Source organism: Geotrypetes seraphini, chromosome 8, assembly GCF_902459505.1.
Source record: "Geotrypetes seraphini chromosome 8, aGeoSer1.1, whole genome shotgun sequence".
Taxonomy (NCBI): domain Eukaryota; kingdom Metazoa; phylum Chordata; class Amphibia; order Gymnophiona; family Dermophiidae; genus Geotrypetes; species Geotrypetes seraphini.
Window position 1 is genome coordinate 76470236 of NC_047091.1, and position 19415 is coordinate 76489650.

At 48.6% G+C, this 19415-nt stretch overlaps 1 protein-coding gene across 4 annotated transcripts in view; it reads left to right on the plus strand.

Annotated features, from left to right (window-relative positions):
• The window catches only part of RTN3 (reticulon 3), a 164972-nt gene that overhangs the window by 42293 nt on the left and 103264 nt on the right, over positions 1–19415 (plus strand). The window contains exon 1 of one of the 4 annotated variants that reach the window (XM_033954844.1): positions 2636–2657. The exons of the other annotated variants lie outside the window; for them this stretch is intronic. The gene's annotated coding sequence lies outside the window, so the exon portion shown is untranslated. Of the gene's footprint in view, positions 1–2635; positions 2658–19415 lie in introns of those variants that run through there. 4 annotated transcript variants of the gene reach the window in all.

Consider the following 19415-nt stretch of genomic DNA (forward strand, 5'->3'; position numbering starts at 1 on the left):
CATTTGAACCAGTGTCTACGGCTCATCTCAAGTATCTCATTTGGAAAGTGGTGTTTCTCATTGCTCTCACTTCTGCTAGAAGAGTCAGTGAACTGCAAGCTTTAGTTGCTGATCCACCTTTCACTGTCTTCCATCATGACAAGGTGGTCCTCCGTACTCATCCTAAATTCCTATCTAAAGTGGTTTCAGAATTTCATCTCAATCAATCCATTGTTCTTCCAGTGTTATTTCTTAAGCCTCATTCTCATCCTTGAGAATCAGCTCTTCATACTCTGGACTGTAAACGTGCTTTGGCCTTCTATTTGGAACGCACCAAACCACACACAACTGCTCCTCAACTTTTTGTCTCCTTCGATCCAAACAAGTTGGAACATCCAATTTCTAAGCGGACCATCTCCAACTGGATGGTGGCTTGTATCTCGTTCTGCTGTGCCCAGGCTGGATTACCCTTAACCAGTAAAGTCACAGCCCATAAAGTCAGAGCCATGGCAGCTTCAGTAGCTTTCCTCAGATCTACACCTATTGAGGAAATTTGTACGGCTGCTACTTGGTCCTCGGTTCATACTTTCATTTATTTATTTATTTATTTATTTATTTAGATTTATATCCCGTTCTCCCAGTAGCTCAGAACGGTCTACAAGTAAACATACACAGTAGAAGTAGTTAGGCAAATAAATGTGCAATAGGTTTAGATGCTTGGACATACAAGATTGTGCAGTATTTATCAGGCTACAGACAATTTTTCAGAGTACAGACAATTTATCAGAGTACAGACTAAGAGAGGACTATACTGAAATTTAGGAGAAGTTAAATAGGGGAGAGAAGAGAGAGGTGGGGTTTAAGGGGGGGTGTAGACTGAGGGAGACCTTTAGTTGAAGAGGAGGGTCTTTACCATTTTACGGAATGTCAATAAAGAGTTCTGTTGCCTGAGTTGGGGGGGGAGTTTATTCCAGAGATGTGGGATGAAGTGGCTGTAGGATCGTTTGCGGGCAATTTCTGAGAGGAGGGACCTTCCAGGGGGAATGCATAGGCGTATTTCCGATTTTGAGCGGAGGGTGCGAGTGGGGGTGTAGATGGGAAGCTTAGATTTTATGTAGGAGGGGGTGGTGGCATAAATTCTCTTGTGGGCTACTGCTAGGGCCTTGAAAGCACAGCGCTGGTTAATTGGGAGCCAGTGTTCAGCGCAGAGTGCTGGGGAGACGGGATCATGGTAGTTGAGGTTGTGTAGGAGGCGGATAGCTGCATTTTGGACACGTTGGAGGCGTTTGAGATTATTTTGGTTAGTCCATTGAATAGGGAGTTACAGTAGTCCATTCTGGAGAGGACATATGCGTAGAGGAGTTGGGCGAGGTCAGGTGTGGAGATGTAGGGTTTGATCTTTTTCAGTTGGCGGAGGTAGTAGAAGGAGGTGGAGATTACTTGGGATATGTGGGCAGATAGGGATAGGTGTCCATCTAAGGTTACTCCTAGGCTGCGTACCTGATCTGTTGCCGTTAGTAGAGTGGAGTCCCATGCTAGGGTAGGACGTGTGAATTTGGTGCTTTTTTTCCTGATCCATAAGAGTTCTGTTTTAGTGGCGTTTAGTTGAAGTTTGTTGTTTGACATCCAAGTTTTCATATCAGAGAGGCAATGTTGGAGGTTAGTAATTTGGGACGATCGGTTCTCGCCTAGTGGGAGGAGCAGCTGGATGTCATCTGCATAAGAGTGGATTTTAATGCTATATTTCTGCGCTATATCAATGACAGGCCTGATGTAGAGGTTGAATAGGAGGGGGGATAGAAGGGCGCCTTGAGGAACACCATATTTTATAGGCTTGGGGCGAGATTTGTGAGTTCCTAGTAGGACAGTCTGGGTCCTTTGATGGAGGAAGGAGGTGATCCATTGGAGGGCTGTGTCCTTGATTCCGAGGTCATAGAGTCTGGATGTGAGGAGGTGGTGGTCGACTGTGTCAAAGGCAGCGCTGAGGTCAAGTAGGACTAGTAGGGCATCACTGCCTTTGTCGAGTATTGCCCAGCTGTCATCAATGATGTCAAGGAGTACTGACTCTGTGCTGTGGCCTTTTCGGAAGCCGGATTGGGCAGGGGATAGAGCAGCTTGTTCTTCAATGAAGGGGTGAAGTCGGTGGAGCACAATTCGTTCAAGGAGTTTGGAGACAAATGGGAGGTTGGAGACTGGGCGATAGTTGCCGGGTTCGTTAGGATCAAGAGTGATCACTTCTCACTATTGTCTGGATGTTTTCTCTAGACGGGATGGACAGTTTGGCCAAACAGTATTACAAAATTTATTCTCTTAAATTGCCAACACTCCCACCATCCCATTCTGGTTAGCTTGGAGGTCACCCATATGTGAGAATAGGCTGCCTGCTTGTCCTGGGATAAAGCACAGTTACTTACCGTAACAGGTGTTATCCAGGGACAGCAGGTAGCTATTCTCACAACCCACCCATCTTCCCTGGTTGGCTTCTCTGCTTGCTATCTGAATTGAGAAGCGCCCTGTCCTGGGTGGGAAGGCACTCGCGCATGCGCGGTGCGGTCGTCTCGAAACATCTAGTTTCTTCAAGCAAGTCTGCTTGCGAGGCTTCCGCATCCGGGCTCCGTTGATGACATCACCCATATGTGAGAATAGCTGCCTGCTGTCCCTGGATAACACCTGTTACGGTAAGTAACTGTGCTGTCTGTTCCAGCAGTGGTTCTGAAGCTGCCCAAGAAGCATGTCTTCAAATCAAAGCGTCATACTTCCTCCTCGTCCTCAGAGACTATAGCCACACCAAATGTATCAGATAAGTCTTGGTTTCACATTAGCAGGTTGTAATCCAGACCATTAAACCTCAGGAGTTTGGTAATATGCTTGCCAAATATACTCCTGCCTCGACTCTGCTTCCTGCAGCCCAGCCTGAGCACTCAGTAGTATCACAAGGAGTCGAGTCCTTAGCAGTGCCTCGAGCTGTGTCTATACATTCTATGCAAGGAGTCGAGTCTTTGCGAGTGTCTCGTCTGGAGCCTATACACTCTATGCAAGGAGTCAAATCCTTGCCAGTGCCTCAAAATACCTCTCACCCTTTTTGTCCTGTTTGTCAATTAGAAAATCACAGGTATCAGTTGGTCCTCGAGGGCCCACAAAAGAGGACATCAATTAATACTTCAGATCAAGGCTAAAATGTTTTCCTCTAGAACAGCCTGAAGAGGAGAGAAGAGGATAGGTTTTGATATACTGCCTTTCTGTGGTTACAGGCAGTGAGTATGAGAATCCCTGTTTGTACCTTAGAAATCAGATTTCTCTAAGCAAAGGGAAAACTGTGACACATAGGAAACCAGTGTGATATCCTATAACTCAGGGGTGCCCATACTTTTTTGGCTTGCGAGCTACTTTTAAAATGACCAAGTCAAAATGAGTGGGGTGGGGTGGGTGAAAAGACTACAAAATAAACCCACCGGGCCGTTTGGAAAAAAAATGCTCGATTGGTCGGGAAAATTTTTTTTCCCCGAATTGGGCAGCACTAATCTACAGCAAGCTTCCCTCTAGAACAGGGGTGTTCAAGAGCCACAATCTAATTGGCTATTCAGGATTTCACCAATGAATATGCATTACATTTTTTGCATGTACTGCCTTCAAATAGACCTCATACATATTCATTGTGGTAATTCTGAAAACCTGACCAGGTGAGGGCACTAACAATCGGGTTTCAATAAGTTTCTCTGGGGGACTTATGACAGTTATTGGATCCGGATTGTTAGCTCTAGTCTAGAGGGAAGCTTGTAAATTCCCTTCTAGTCTTGCCTCTGATTTGGGTGAAAGTTGGGCACTTTTTTTTTTTTTGGCAGTGATATTAAAATCATTGCTTATACTGTTTTGGACTTGAGTGTCTGTTTTACCATACCTCACTGCTAACCATGGGGACATCAGCTAGCATCTAGAGAAGCAATGATGCTCTACAAAAAAAAAAAAGGGTGGATATCTTGTCACTGAAATTTTTTTTAAATGGCCGCTAATAACTTCAATTTCCCAAATTTTTAGTAAGCAAAAAAAATTTGTGATAAAGATGGAAAATATTCTTTACTGTCCTTTTCTTGCCAATCTGATCAGTAGGAGAGCTTTTTGAAAATCAATCCTTTTGGTGTGTATGTGTGTGTGTATATATATATATGTGTGTGTATATATATGTGTGTGTATATATATGTGTATATATATATATATATATATATATATATGTGTATATATATATAGCTTTTTGACAAGAACTAAGAGAAAATATTCAAGCTGTTGGTAATCTGGTGGTGGTAAAGCTGCCTTACTATATGAAATTGTTCTAAACAAGCAAGGATGACCCTTTTGGATTCCAGATGGGAAACATCTGGATTTCAGTTCATGGGTGTCGGCATCAGTGAGGTCTTTGTTATTCAGTTTGACCTAGAGCTGTTTATATACTAGTAGAACTAGTTTTCTGTCACTGCCAGCTACAGTGGTGTGCAAAAGTCTAGAACCCATATGTGAATTTCGCAGTCTTTATGATTTTTTAAATTTTATTTTAGTCTCTTTGTTGACCTAATAGATTTGACTGTGTACCGCATTATAAAGGATACATTTGGCTATTATAATCAACTTTTGGCTATTATAATAAACTTTTTAAGATCACTTGTTCCTAATTTTAAAATTTTGTAAAATATTTGTGACAAGGATGCAAAATATTCTTTCCAGTGCAATAAGTGAGACATTCTTGAACAGTGTTCTTCAACCACCGGTCCATGGACCAGTGCCAGTCCACAGAAATTTCCTGCCGGTCAACAGGGCCAGCACGTGCATCAGGCCCAAAACAGTATTCTTCAACCGCCGATCCATAGTGCGATGGATGCGGCGTTATCTTCGAGCCAGCACCCTCTTCCTAACTGATTCAGTGCACAAAGCCACGCGCAGTAGCTCCTACGGGCATCCTGCGCCTGAACCGGAAGCCTTCTCTCTGACATTGCAACGTCAGAGGGAAGGCTTCCAGATGAGGCACGGGATGTGCAAGATGCAATTAGTACTATTATGGGGGCGGGGTCTGGGGTGGAGATTGGGTAGAGATGGGCAGGGTCTGGCCCACGACTTAGCCCCGTGTTCTTCAACTGCCGGTCCATGGACCGATGCCGGTCCACAGATTAATTCTTTTATTTCTGCTGATCCATAGGTGTAAAAAGATTGAAAATCACTGTTCTAGAAGACAATAGGGTTATTTCCCCATACTCGCATGCTCTGCAGAAGGAATCCACTCCTGATTTTTCACTCTGCCTCTGTATGTAGTATAGTACTTCACTGATTGGTTTGACGCCCTCACTGATTGGTTTGACGCCCTCTGCAGTCTTTCTGTCTGCAAACATGTCTGCACTTGTGTTCTGCTCTCCCCATTTTATTGTTTTAAATTCAATCTAATGTCACCCCCTTTTCGAGTAATTTCGCATTTGAATCAATTTTGGAGCTCTGCCTGCTTGAGAATTCAGACTTCGGTCTGTAGCTGACAGGCCGATCCTTTTTTGGGTACCTGTTAGCCAGTCTGCATAGTTTTCCTTGGAGTTCAGGGCCGTCCCTGAAGTAGTCTCACCTTCTGTTAAGCAGGGGTCAAGTGCAGACTGGCATGCTTAGGGGGCTCAGCGGTGTTCTGCAGAGTGCCGGCTGCATTTTCGCGCCTCCACCTGTCCTGGTGCGCATCCGGTGGTCTGCTGGGGTGGAGCCATAGTCAAACATTGGAGTCTGACCGGCAGCCCAAAGATCAACTTTAGGAGAGCATTCCCAGTATTGTAGTATGCTTATACAGTGAATTCTTTTGCAGCTATTGAGTAAAAGCTGTGAGCAGGTAGAGTCTAGTGTCTCAGGTCACAGTGAGTACAAGGAGCTTGACAGCTTGTGAGAAACGTTGGGGAAAGTATAAAAAGTGGGGTTTTTTGTGTTTGTGCATGTTCCCGCTCATGAAAAATCTTATAATTACCATTTTTGGACTTTAGGAAGAGTGAAAAATATCTTGTTTTTGGCGCAAATCTGATGCTAGTGGTCATCTTGTATTTTAGTAATCTATTTTTTTTTTTTTTTTCCTTCTCCAAAACTTAGATTTTTGCCTGAAAACCATTGGGATGGAGTCCATGGAGTTTCCTCTTGTGAATTCATGCCAGGATTGCGCATATTTGTGCTTTTAGAGTGTTCTTGCGCCACGTGTTGCAGCTTAGGGGGACTGTAACGACCAGCTTAGCTTTCCCCCTACAGAAGCAGGTGACCAGACACTCAGCCAGCCCAACGGAGCGGCCTCCATTACTTTCGAGACTAGGCATGGCTGGTTCTTTGTTCAGTCCCGCTGCAGATCCTCTGTAGCCTAAGACACACAAATTTAAGTCATCTAAAGGTGACTATGCCCCAGGAGCCAGATACCTTCTCTAAAATCATGAGGTTTTGTACTAAGTTAAAAAAAAAAAAAAGCTTGTTCTTCTCCTTATCAGTCTTTTGTCCCCCAGGACGTTTTTGGGTGGCGTGGTACCTTCAGCGTGTCCTCCGCTCCGCCTGATATGGCTGTTTTGCCTGCTCATGATTTGGGGGATACAGATGCTGATCCTGACCTCTTTGATACTTTGATAATGCAGCTCTTTCTGGATCAGGAGGTCCATACTTGTGTACTGGATCCATGGATCCTTTAGGGCAGTGGTTCTTCTCAACCCTGTACTGGGGACCCCCCCCCCAGCCAGTTGGGTTTTCAAGATATCCCTAATGAATATGCATGAGAGAGATTTGCATACCTGTCACTTTCATTATATGCAAATCTCTCTCATGCATATTCATTAGGGATATCTTGAAAACCCAACTGGCTGGGGGGTCCCCAGGACAAGGTTGAGAACACTGCTTTAGGGGATCCAGATCCTGGTGGTGATCCTACTGTCCTGCGCTTAATTAAGTTTACAGCTCTGCCTTATCTTCCTTCTGAATCTTTGCAGGAATTGAACTTAGTGATTCAGCTGGCTCCATCCACCTCCTCTTCTCCCTGGCTTTGTAGTGGGCGCTTGCACTCTGGGACCTTTCCCTGGCATCCGGATATGAGTTTTATAGTCTCTGAGCAGTTTTGACTCTCCGGAAGGTACTTTGAAGAGTGTTAGAGCTGTCTCGCTTGTATCCACTGGCTCAGGAGTGTCGGAAGCTTTTGAAGCAGTCCAAGGTGGATTCCTTGGTGGCACAAGTGACTTAAGTGCATCTCTCTTCCCAGTGATGGGGGAGTTGTGTTGAAAAATATGCAGGACCGCTGTGTAGATGTGGTCCTCTGGAAACTTTTTGAAACAGCCAATTTGGACATCAAAGCTGCTGTGGCTGTCTTGTCACACAAACCTGTCTCGGCTTCGCATGCTAGAGACTTATGCGGTGGAGCCGCCTCCTCAACTACTGATGTCTGGGACAGATTATATAGTACAGGAGGAACACCAGGCCAATCGGGTTTTCAGGCTAGCCCTATTGAATATGCATGAGAGAGATTTGCATATGATGGAAGTGATAGGCATGCAAATTTGCTTCATGCATATTCATTAGGGCTAGCCTGAAAACCCAATTGGCCTGGTGTTCCTCCAGGACAGGGTTGGGAACCACTGATATAGTAGATGCGTTTTGAAAGTGCTGGCAAAAGTGTCAGTGTATTCCATTTTGGCTTGCCAAATGCTCTGGGTTAGGCAGTGGGCTGGGGATTCCACTTCCAAGGTGACTTTAGTGAGGCTGTCTTTTAAGGGGTAGTTATTGTTTGGCAAAGACCTGGATGTCCTCATGGATTCAGTATTGGACCGTTGCCAAAAAATCCTGCCTGATAATAGACCCAGACCTTCCAGGGGTTCTGGGCGTTCTAATTTTTGGGGGTCTAGACAGAATGCACATTCTACATCGCAGAGATTTTCCTAGAACTTCCGAGGTCATTATGTGGGCTACAGGCATTCCCAACATTCTTCTGCCCATCCTGCCAGAAAGAGACAATGACGCCGGGACGCCAAATGCCCCTCTGTGGATAAGAGTCCGGCTCTCGGAGTTTCTGCCTGCCTGGATGTGCATTACAGCAGATCAGTGGGTCTTGTACAATATTCAATCAGGATACAAGCTGAAATTTGCCCAGCCTCTGTTAGATTGATTTTGTGGATTCTCCATCCAGACGACCGGACAAGGCGCTCAGAGTCCAGGCTACTGTTCAGAGCTTTCTGGATATTCAAGCTAGAGAGCCAGTGTCATGCGACCTCTTGGACTCGGGCAGATACTCTGTATACTTTATCGTGCAAAAGAAAGGCTCAGAAGATTGGAGGCCTATTCTGGATCTTCAGCATGTGAATGCAGCTCTCAGGATTCCCTGCTTCCGAATGGAGACTGTGCAGTCGGTCATTGAAAGTAGTGGCTCAAGGTGAATTTTTGGCTTCCCTGGATCTTATGGAGGCTTACTTACACATTCCCATATTTCTGGCCCATCACAAGTGTCTGCAGTTTCATGTTCTGGAGCAGCATTACCAGTTTTCGGCCCTCACCTTTGGGCTAGCGACAATGTCTCGGACCTTCACCAAGGTGGTGGTGGCAGCTTACCTGAGGAAGATGGATTTGCAAGTTTACCCTTATCCAGATGACTTGTTGATTTAGAGCTCCCTCGTTGGCCAAGGGACATTGCACAGTGGAGCAGGAGGATGCTGGAGGACTTGGGTTGGATTGTGGTCCTCGGAAAGAGTCATCTGCAGCCCACCCAGTCATTGGCATACTTGGGAGTCCTTGTCGATACAGTTGCGGGCTTTATACCTGTCTGAGATTCGCAGGCAGAAACTTGAGTGCCCAGATTTCTGCACTTTTGGAGCAGCGAGCTCCTTCAGCGTGGGATTATCTTCAAGTTCTAGGTTCTATGATTGCCACACTGGATGTGGTTTCTCGGGCGAGGATGTATATGCATCATTATCCCAGGACAAGCAGGCAGGTATTCTCACTAGTGGGTGATGTCATCCGACAGAGCCCCGATACGGACGTCTCACAAGCATGTCTTGCTTGAAGAAACTCAGAAGTTTCGAGATGCCCGCACCGCGCATGCACCAGTGCCTTCCCGCCCGATGGTCCGGGCGTGTCTCCGTAGTTCTTTTTCTTCCGCGGAGCTGAGAAGTTCACTTCAATTCTGCGCCAATTGAACCCGTTTTTTTGCCTTCTGCATCGCCGCGGTTTGAGTTCTTTTGCTCTTGCCGTGCATTTCTTTCTTTCTTCGATTTCTTTTTTTTTAAAAAAAAATTTTTTTCTTCCGACACCGGGTCGGCCGCATGGCTTGGGCCCCGTGCCTTCGACCTTGCGGCGGAGCTTTTCCGGCCTATGTCCCGGCCGATCACCGGTTTTAAAAAGTGTAGCAAGTGCCAGCGCGCGATTTCACTCACGGATCCGCATCGACGCTGCCTGCAGTGTCTGGGTCCGGACCACCTTCCGAAATCGTGCCGGCCTTGCTCCACTCTCACAGCGCGTGCGTTTAAACGCCGCTGTTTGTTGTGGGAGTCGATGTTCAAGATGGAAGCTGTGTTGGATCCTTCGGCTTCGACATCGACTGGTGCTTCAACTCCGTCTGCGAAGCCCTCTGCCTCTCCTGCGGCTTCGGGCCTTCTGAAACCGGCATCGTTTACTCCGGTTTCGGCCTCGGCGCCGGTGCCTTTCTCCGTCTCCTCGGAACAGGTACCGACCCCTACAGTTCCACCGGTGGTGCTCAAAGTGCCGAAGGCTGGCAAGCAAAAGCACTCGGCACCGAAAGAGCGCGGAGACCGTGCGGAAGGGCCCCCTTTTGGTGCGGATCCCTCCATATCGGCTTCGTTGAGGTCCATTTTGGAGGCTCAGTTTGTGGAGCTCATGACCACCATGGGACCCCGGCTGATTGCCACGATCCAGGGTGACCTCCCAGTTCCGATTCCGAGGGGCGGGCCGCCCCCTCCTCCTCCTCCGCGACGCACGACCTCGTTGCTCGGCGAGGAGGAGCAGCGGTCGATGGCCGGTCACTCGAGGAAGGCCTCCTTTAGCGACATGTCTCCCTTGGAGCTGATCCCCTCGAGGAAGGCCTCCCTTAGTGACTTGCCTCCTTTGGAGCCTATTACCCCTCCCCATGACACAGTGTGGCATCCACCCTCGGGACCTTCTAGCCCTGGGCATAGCAAGAAGCAGGACGAGTTCTTCCGAACTCCCTATCAAGCATGGGCGTCGTCGCGGGAGGCGTCGAATCTTCCGCCTCTCCGATCTACGGCCTCGAGTTTTATCTGCTCTTTGGAGGCTTCTGGGGATCAGTATTCTCACCGGCGGTCTTGATCCCCCTCCAGGCATCGAGAGAGGCATCGATTCAGGCACTCTTCGAGGCATTCCTCTCGGCACTCGACCGTCTCTCCTCAAAAGAAATTGCCTCGAATGGGGTACTCTGCTTCAGCTGGGTCTCCTCCTCCGAGTCTGGAGTTCGAGGACACCGAGGTTTTTCACTCACCCTGTTGTTCGGAGGCCTCTGTAGAACCCGAGGCCTCGTCTTCTTCCAGTCCTTCTCGACGACCGGCACTGGCAGACCAGCTGTCTTTTTCCTCGTTTCTACGACAAATGGCGGATGACCTGGACATTATCCTCGATTCTGGTTCTCGATACTCCAAGGAGTACCTCGATACCATGCACTTGCCTCATCCCCCAGCCAAGTCCCTGCGCCTGCCTCTGCATAAGCTCCTCGACTAGACCTTCATGAGATGTTTTGAGTCTCCTTGCTCTATCCCTGCGGTCCCTGGGAAATTGGATGCTCGGTACCGCACGGTGCATCATAAGGGCTTCGAGGGTCCTCAACTTTCGCATCAGTCCCTTCTGGTCGAATCCTCTCTCAAGCGGTCTCATCCTGCCCAGGTGTATGCTTCGGTGCCTCCGGGCCGCAATGGCAGAACCATGGATAAGTTTGGACGGCGCATCTCTCAGAATTCTATGATGGCGTCCCTAGTTCTGAATTATAATTTCCACTTTGCCACTTTTTTGGAATTCTTTCTTCCTGTACTTCGGAAGTTCACGCCCTACATAGAGTCCCAGGCTCGGTTTGAGTTCGAGGAGGTAGTTGCTTCGCTGTCCCAGCTTCGTCTTCAGTTGATGCAATCTTCCTATGATGCCTTCGAGCTCTCGGCCCGGGCTGCTGCCTGCTCTGTGGCGATGCGCCGTTTGGCCTGGCTGTGTACCATTGACATGGACCCGAATCTTCAGCACCGGCTGGCAAATGTTCCGTGTGCTGGGGCAGACCTTTTTGACACGAAGAAATTGTCTGATCATGAAAAGTCCTTTCAGTCCATTCTTCGGCCGAAGCCTCAGCAGTCTCGACCCTCTCGACCGCCCTTGATTTATCAACGGCGTTATCAACCGAGGCAGCCTCCTCCGAAAGCTCAGCAAAAGCCTCAGCCGTCTACTGTCCCCAAGGCTCCTCAGCCTTTTTGACTGTCTCTTAGAGAGCGTAACCAACCTCGTTCTGCCTCCTCCTGTTTTTCCCATCGGGGGGCGCCTCCATCATTTTTATCATCGCTGGGAGGCTGTCACCACCGACCTCTGGGTGCTTACTATCATCAGGGAAGGGTACTCTCTTCAATTCCATCGGGTACCTCCGGACCACCCTCCAAGAGAGTATCCTTCCAACTTGACTCAGACCGCCCTTCTTCTTCAGGAAGCTCAGGCTTTGCTCCGGCTTCGTGCCGTCGAGCCGGTCCCTGTGGACCAGCGCAACCGGGGGTTTTACTCCCGGTACTTCCTTGTCCCGAAGAAGACGGGCGACCTGCGACCCATTCTGGACCTCAGGGTCCTCAACAAGTTCTTGGTCAAAGAGAGATTTCGCATGCTGACCCTAGCTTCTCTCTATCCCCTCCTCGAGCAGAACGACTGGTTATGCTCTCTGGATCTCAAGGAGGCCTACACTCACATTCCCATTCATCCGGCCTCTCGCAAGTTCCTCAGATTTCGGGTGGGACATCTACATCTGCAGTACCGGGTGCTTCCGTTCGGCCTGTCCTCGTCTCCCAGAGTCTTCACGAAGTGTCTGGTAGTGGTGGCCGCTGCACTCCAGTCCCGGGGTCTTCAGGTATTTCCTTACCTCGATGACTGGCTCATCAAGGCCCCCTCGGCTCCAGAAGTCATCTCGGTGACCCTGGTCACTATTTACTTCCTGCAGAGTTTGGGTTTCGAGATCAACTTCCCCCAAATCTCATCTGCAGCCTACCCAGTCTCTCCCCTTCATCGGGGCGGTCCTAGACACCGTTCAGCTCAGAGCATTCCTTCCTCCTCAGCGCCTGGATGCTCTTCTTCACCTCTGCCAGTCGGTGTCTTCTCGCCAGTCCATATCGGCGAGACACATGATGGTTCTCCTGGGCCACATGGCCTCTACAATTCATGTGACGCCTTTTGCCAGACTTCACCTCAGAATTCCTCAGTGGACCCTGGCTTCTCAATGGTCTCAGGTGTCAGATCCGTTGACTCAGCACATCGTAGTCACTCCTGCTCTTCGGCAGTCTCTACTTTGGTGGATGACCTCTTCGAATCTATCCAGAGGTTTGCTGTTTCACACTCCTCCCCACCAGAAGGTTCTCACGACAGATTCATCGACCTATGCCTGGGGAGCTCATCTGGATGGTCTTCGCTCTCAGTGATTCTGGACCAGTGCGGACCGACTCCATCAAATCAATCTTCTGGAGCTCAGAGCCATCTTCAATGCTCTTCAAGCGTTTCAACATCTGCTTCACGACATGGTGGTCCTCATTCGCACAGACAATCAGGTCGCCATGTATTATGTCAACAAGCAGGGGGGCAGGGGCTCAGCCTCCCTCTGCCAGGAAGCTCTCAGAGTCTGGGATTGGGCGGTTCGCCACAATACCTTCCTCACAGCTGTCTACATTCAGGGGAAGGACAATGTCCTGGCAGACAACCTGAGTCGTCTTCTCCAGCCTCACGAATGGACACTCCATTCCAAGCCCCTTCATCGGATATTTGCACTTTGGGGGACGCCTCAGATCGACCTCTTTACGGCTCCCCACAACTTCAAGCTGCCTCACTTCTGCTCCAGGATCTACACTCCTCATCGTCTCGAGGCAGATGCCTTTCTGCTGGATTGGGGGAATCGCTTTCTGTATGCGTTTCCTCCTTTTCCTCTCATTCAAAAGACTCTGGTCAAGCTGAAGTCCGACCATGCCACCATGATTCTGATAGCTCCTCGGTGGCCCAGGCAACCTTGGTTCTCCCTTCTACTTCAACTCAGCAGCAGGGAGCCGTTCCTTCTTCCAGTGTTTCCTTCACTGCTTACTCAGCATCAGGGATCTCTACTTCATCCCAACCTGCAGTCTCTCCACCTGACAGCTTGGTTCCTCTCAACGTGACTCCTCACCAGTTTTCCCAGGCGGTGAGGGATGTCTTGGAGGCTTCCAGGAAGCCTGCTACTCGTCAATGCTACTCCCAAAAATGGACTAGATTTTCTTCATGGTGTGTTTCCAACTCTAAGGAGCCTCAGCGAGCCTCCCTATCCTCTGTTTTGGACTATCTTCTGCACCTGTCTCAGTCTGGTCTCAAATCTACATCTATACGAGTCCACCTGAGTGCTATTGCGGCTTTCCATCAGCCTCTACAAGGGAAACCTCTCTCTGCTCATCCTGTGGTTTCCAGGTTTATGAAAGGACTTTTCCATGTCAATCCCCCTCTCAAACCTCCTCCAGTGGTTTGGGATCTCAATGTTGTCCTTTCTCAGCTTTTGAAACCTCCTTTCGAGCCTCTCAGCAAGGCTCCGCTAAAGTTTCTCACTTGGAAAGTGGTTTTTCTGGTAGCCCTCACGTCTGCTCGCAGGGTCAGTGAGCTTCAGGCCTTAGTGGTGGATCCACCTTTCACAGTATTCCATCATGACAAGGTGGTCCTCCGCACTCATCCTAAATTCCTGCCTAAGATGGTCTCTGAATTTCATCTCAACCAATCCATTGTCCTTCCAGTGTTTTTTCCAAAGCCTCATTCTCATCCTGGAGAATCAGCTCTTCATACCCTGGACTGAAAGCTTTGGCTTTCTACTTGGATCGCACCAAGCCACACAGAGCTGCTCCTCAACTTTTCGTCTCCTTTGATCCAAACAAGTTGGGACGACCTGTATCGAAGCGCACCATCTCAAACTGGATGGCAGTTTGTATCTCTTTCTGCTATGCCCAGGCTGGATTGCCCCTTCCCAGTAAGGTCACAGCCCATAAGGTCAGAGCAATGGCAGCCTCGGTAGCCTTCCTCAGATCGACACCGATTGAGGAGATTTGTAAGGCTGCCACTTGGTCCTCGGTTCATACATTCACCTCTCATTATTGTCTGGATACTTTCTCCAGACGGGATGGACAGTTTGGCCAAACAGTGTTACAAAATTTATTCTCCTAAGTTGCCAACTCTCCCACCATCCCATTGAGGTTAGCTTGGAGGTCACCCACTAGTGAGAATACCTGCCTGCTTGTCCTGGGATAAAACAATGTTACTTACCGTAACAGTTGTTATCCAGGGACAGCAGGCAGCTATTCTCGCGTCCCACCCGCCTCCCCTGGGTTGGCTTCTCTGCTAGCTACCTGAACTGAGGAGACATGCCCGGACCATCGGGCGGGAAGGCACTGGCGCATGCGCGGTGCGGGCATCTCGAAACTTCTGAGTTTCTTCAAGCAAGACATGCTTGTGAGACGTCCGTATCGGGGCTCTGTCGGATGACATCACCCACTAGTGAGAATAGCTGCCTGCTGTCCCTGGATAACAACTGTTACGGTAAGTAACATTGCTTTTTCAGCATGCATTATTTTTTCACTGAGTGCCATACCAAAATGCCTTGCAGATTTGTCTTCTGTGGCCTCTAGAGGCTCAGGCAAGCATGGGCTGGTGGATTCGCCCACGATCCCTCTGCAGGAGTGTACTGCTTCTCATTGTTTCCTGGATTGTGGTGATGGCAGATGCCAGCCTTTGGGGCTGGGGTTGCCCATTGCAATCGTTCTCCTGTTTGGGGTTGGACACCCTCACAGAGAAAGTGGTCCATCTGTATTGCTGTTGTTTTTTTTGTAAATTGTCTGAAATGTCTGAAGTACTTATGTATGTGCTGTTAAACTTCACCTTGAATAAACAAACCATAAACCATCTGTTTGGCTCAGATTAGGTTGCAGAAGACTCCATAGGACCAAGTGGTCAAGGTTTTTTCTGACTTTGTGGCGTCAGTAGCCTATGTCAATTGACAGGGAGGGACCAAGAGTACTTTTCTGGCTCAGAAAACCTGCCTTCTTTTTCTTGGGTGGAATGTCTTCTCCTGGTGCTGACAGCAGCGCATGTAGCAAGAATGGACAACGTGCAAGCAGACCACCTCAGCAGACAGTCTGGATCCAGGCAAGTGGATCCGGTTACCACAGGCATTTCAGATGATTGTGGAGTGCTGGGGGAGTCCCCTGCATTGATCTCGTGACCACTTATGATACAGGAAGGTGCTTTATTTCTTCTGTCAAAGTTCCGAGCCTGGAAGTGGATGGCTCGATGCGCTGGTGCAGTTCTGGCAGCAGAAGTTTTCTCCTGTCTATTTTTCTCCTGGGCTGTTGGTCGACCGTGTCCTTCAGAGGATTTTGATTCTTCTTAGCTGTGTTATGCTGGTGGCTTCAGCTAGTTCACGCTAGTGGTCCCGAGGTTCAGGAAAAAAAAATTTGGATTTGATTTAGCCTATGGAATTGATTATTTGATTTTCCTGCCCAATTGGGTGTTTGTTTGTTTTTTTCAAACATCCTGTTGGGTTTATTTTATAGCCTCTTCACCCACCACACCCCCTTTGCTCTCTCCTACCCACACTGGCACTGTAGTATAAACAAAAAAAATACTTTTCCTCTCTGTTAAATCCTAGCTCACGTTAGCAGTCTAACACCAGCTTTGGCAGGATACACATTTCAAATCTGACATATTGTAATCACAAAACAGAAAATAAAATGTTTTTCTACCTTTTTATTTGGTCACTATTCAAATCATGTTGGTCCCAGGCTCTGGAACAAACGTCTCCTGCCCATTTGTCGTTTTCTTCTTTCTCCATGTTGACCATCCATCTTCCATCTCTGCCCTTCCCTTCCGTTTCCCTTTCTCCCTCTCCCCCCCCCCCCCCCCGGAGTTCTATCATCTTTCTTTCCTTTTTTTTCATCTCCATCCTTGCAGCTGCAGGGATGGACCCTACCATCCCCAGATGCACCATCTCTCCTTTTCTCAACTACCCTTTCATCCAGTATCTTTCCCTCCTTCTCTATCACCTCAAGAGTCCACCATATCTCCCTTTCTCTTCCCAACTGCCCTCCTATCCAGAATCTCTCCCGCCTTCCCCACCACCTTAGGGTCCACCATATCTCCCTTTCTCTTCCCAACTGCCCTTCTATCCAGCATCTCTATCCCCTCCCACACCATCCCTCCTAACCAACTTCTCTCCCTTTCTCTTCCCAACTGCCCTCCTATCCAGCATCTCTGTCCCCTCCCACACAATCCCTCCTATCCAACTTTTCTCCCTTTCTCTGCCCTCCTATCCAGCATCTCTATCTCCTCCAACACCATTTCTCCTATCCAACTTCTCTCCCTTTCTGTTCCTTCCCTCCCTAAATCCCATTACCCACTATCTCTATCCCTCTCCTCTGTTTTTACACTTATTATTTCTTCCCCCTCCTCCCCCCCTCAGTCCGGCATATGCACGTCTGTTTGGGCCTCCACCAAAGGCCTGCATGTTCCCCCCTTCTTTCTAGCATCCTCCAGCATCCCCCCTGGCCTCCCAGTCTTACCTTCAGCCAATTACAGCAGCCTGCAGAGGATTGCCGGTGCTGTAGTGATCCTAGTAGGCTGCCATCTGCTTCTGCAGCACATTCCCTCTGCCGCAATCCCACCCTTCCTCTGACAGCGGCGGGACGGGATCGCTGCGGAACCCACGGTAGCCTACTAGGATTACTACTGCACCGGCAATCCTCTGCAGGCTGCTGCAATTAGCTGAAGGTGAGACCAGGAGGCTGGGGGGAAGCCGGAGGACGCTAGAAAGAAGGGGGGGGAACATGCCTTTGGGGGGGGGGCTCTAAATCCAGAGATGCGAGGATACTTAGCACTGGTACCTGTGCAGCACTTCCTGACTGATCCTCCCCCTTGCCTCCTAAAGCAGGAGCAGCAGTGGATGGCCAGCAAGAGGCAGCGCTGCCGCTCCTGATTTAGGAGATCTGATGGTATGGGGACGAGGGTTGATCACCGAATCGGCAAGCCCAATTTAATTTATTATTTTTTTTTTTTTTTAAACGAATCGATTCGAATCGGGCAGCACTAGTTCCCGCAGGTGTGTGGGTCGCAGCCTTTGGGCTGAACACTTCTTCAGACCATTTCACGCAAGATCCAGTTACCATACCAGTTCGGGGCTTTTGCTTGTCCGGCATGGCTCTTGAGCATACGATCTTTGGGCATGTGAGATGTTCTCCTCTTGTTGAGGCTCTTCTAAAGTCTAACAAGTTGTCCATGGAGTCAGCATAAGCTACAGTGTGGAAGGCCTTCCAATATTGTTGCATCCAAGACTAGGTGGATCCATATTTAGCTCCAATCTCACTGGTGCTCACCTTTCTTCCCACGGGAAAGATACTGGCTTCTCTACAGGTCCCGGTAGCCAGGCTCTCTTACTTAGATCCTGGGACAGTTGGTCTTCTTTGGTAGCTCATCCTGATGTCGCTCAGTTCTTGCAGGGGGTTCATCATGTCAGACGGCTGGTTGTCCATCCTATCCCTGCCTTGGACCTTAGCCTGGTGCTGTCTAGCTTTATCTAGGCTCCTTTTGGCCTTCTTTCAGATGCTTCTCTGTTGGATTTGATGTAGGCCGTTGTTTTGGCTTTTCATGTTGCATGAGCTGTGTGTTTGCCTGCCTTTCTGCCGATAGGTTCCTCGACTCAGGACCGCCTATTGTAGCCTCTGGACATAAACAGGATTCTCCTGCGTGGATGGGAGGTCATTCACAAGTTTCACCTCTGACCGTCTGTGCTGTCTCATTCGATTTTAAACGGGGTGCTCCCGTATCTAAGATATCCAGATGGATCCATAGGGCCATTTTGTCAGCCTACATTCTTTCTAGAAACAGTTCCCTGTTTCCATCAAGGCGCTTTATACCAGGAGTGTGGCTTCTTCGTGGTCTGAAGCTAGATCTGTCCCTCCCAAGGAGATTTGCATAGCAGCAACGTGCTTTTTTTCCTTCCCATGTTTCCAAGTTTTATAGAATGAATGTTGCTGCAAGGAAGGACTTGACCGTTGAGTCCTCGGTCTTAGGGGCTGGCGCAACAAGCACACCCTAGCTGTTAGGAGGGACTGCTTTCGTATGTCCCTATTGTCTAGAATGTCTCGCCTATTGCACTGGAAAAAGAGATTATGTACTTAGCCAGGTAAGCTCTTTTCCAGTAGATTGGTGAGACATTCTAGAATCCTCACCCTGGCTTTCTGCACCTGTTTACAGTTTTTGTCTGTGTATGCTTCTCTAAGCTGCTTCTTGGAGGCCTCGGGCTGGGAAGAATTTATTACTATGTTCATTTTCTTGGGAAATTGTATTTTGCCCCTTTGGAGCCTGTGTTGGGCGATTAATGGTACTGTTTCATTGCTTTCAGCGGAACACTTTGTTTAGCCTGTGCCTCTACTTCACATAGGTGGTTGCCTCTAGGTGCTTGGGTACTGACTGTAGAGGGCACTAAACCGATCATTGAAGTACTACGGTTCATAGACAACGGCGCGAAAGACAAAAGCGTGCGCCGACAATTGAGCGCAGCGCACGTCGCTGCGCCGTTCTAAATTACAGTTTTTAGGGGCTCCGACGGGGGGTTTTGTTGGGGAACCCCCCCAGTTTACTTAATAGACATCGCGCTGGCGTTATGGGGGGTGTGGGGGGTTGTAACTCTCCACATTTTACTGTAAACTGAACTTTTTCCCTAAAAACAGGGAAAAAGTGAAGTTTTCAGTAAAATGTGGGGGGTTACAACGCCCCCACAACGCGGCGCGATGTCTATTAAGTAAAGAACGCCCCCCCGTCGGAGCGCTAAAAACAGTAATTTAGAGCGGTGCTGCTGCGCTCAATTGTCTGGGCGCGCCTTTGTCCCGGCACGCTTTTGACCTGACACCAGTACTACAGAGGCAGAGTGAAAAATCTAGAGTGCATTCTTTCTGCAAAGTATGCGATTATGGGGAAATAACCTTATTGTATAGAATGTCTCGCCTATCTACTAGAAAAGAGCTTACCAGGGTAAGTACATAATCTCATTTTATTGTCCTTTTTCTTGCCAATCTGATCAGTAGAATAAGACTAGCTTTTTGAAAACCAATCCTTTTGGTATGTGTAAAGCTTTTTTGACAAGAACTAAGAGAAAATATTCAAAGCTGTTGGTAATCTAGTGGTGGTAAAGCTGCCTTACTATATGAAATTGTTCT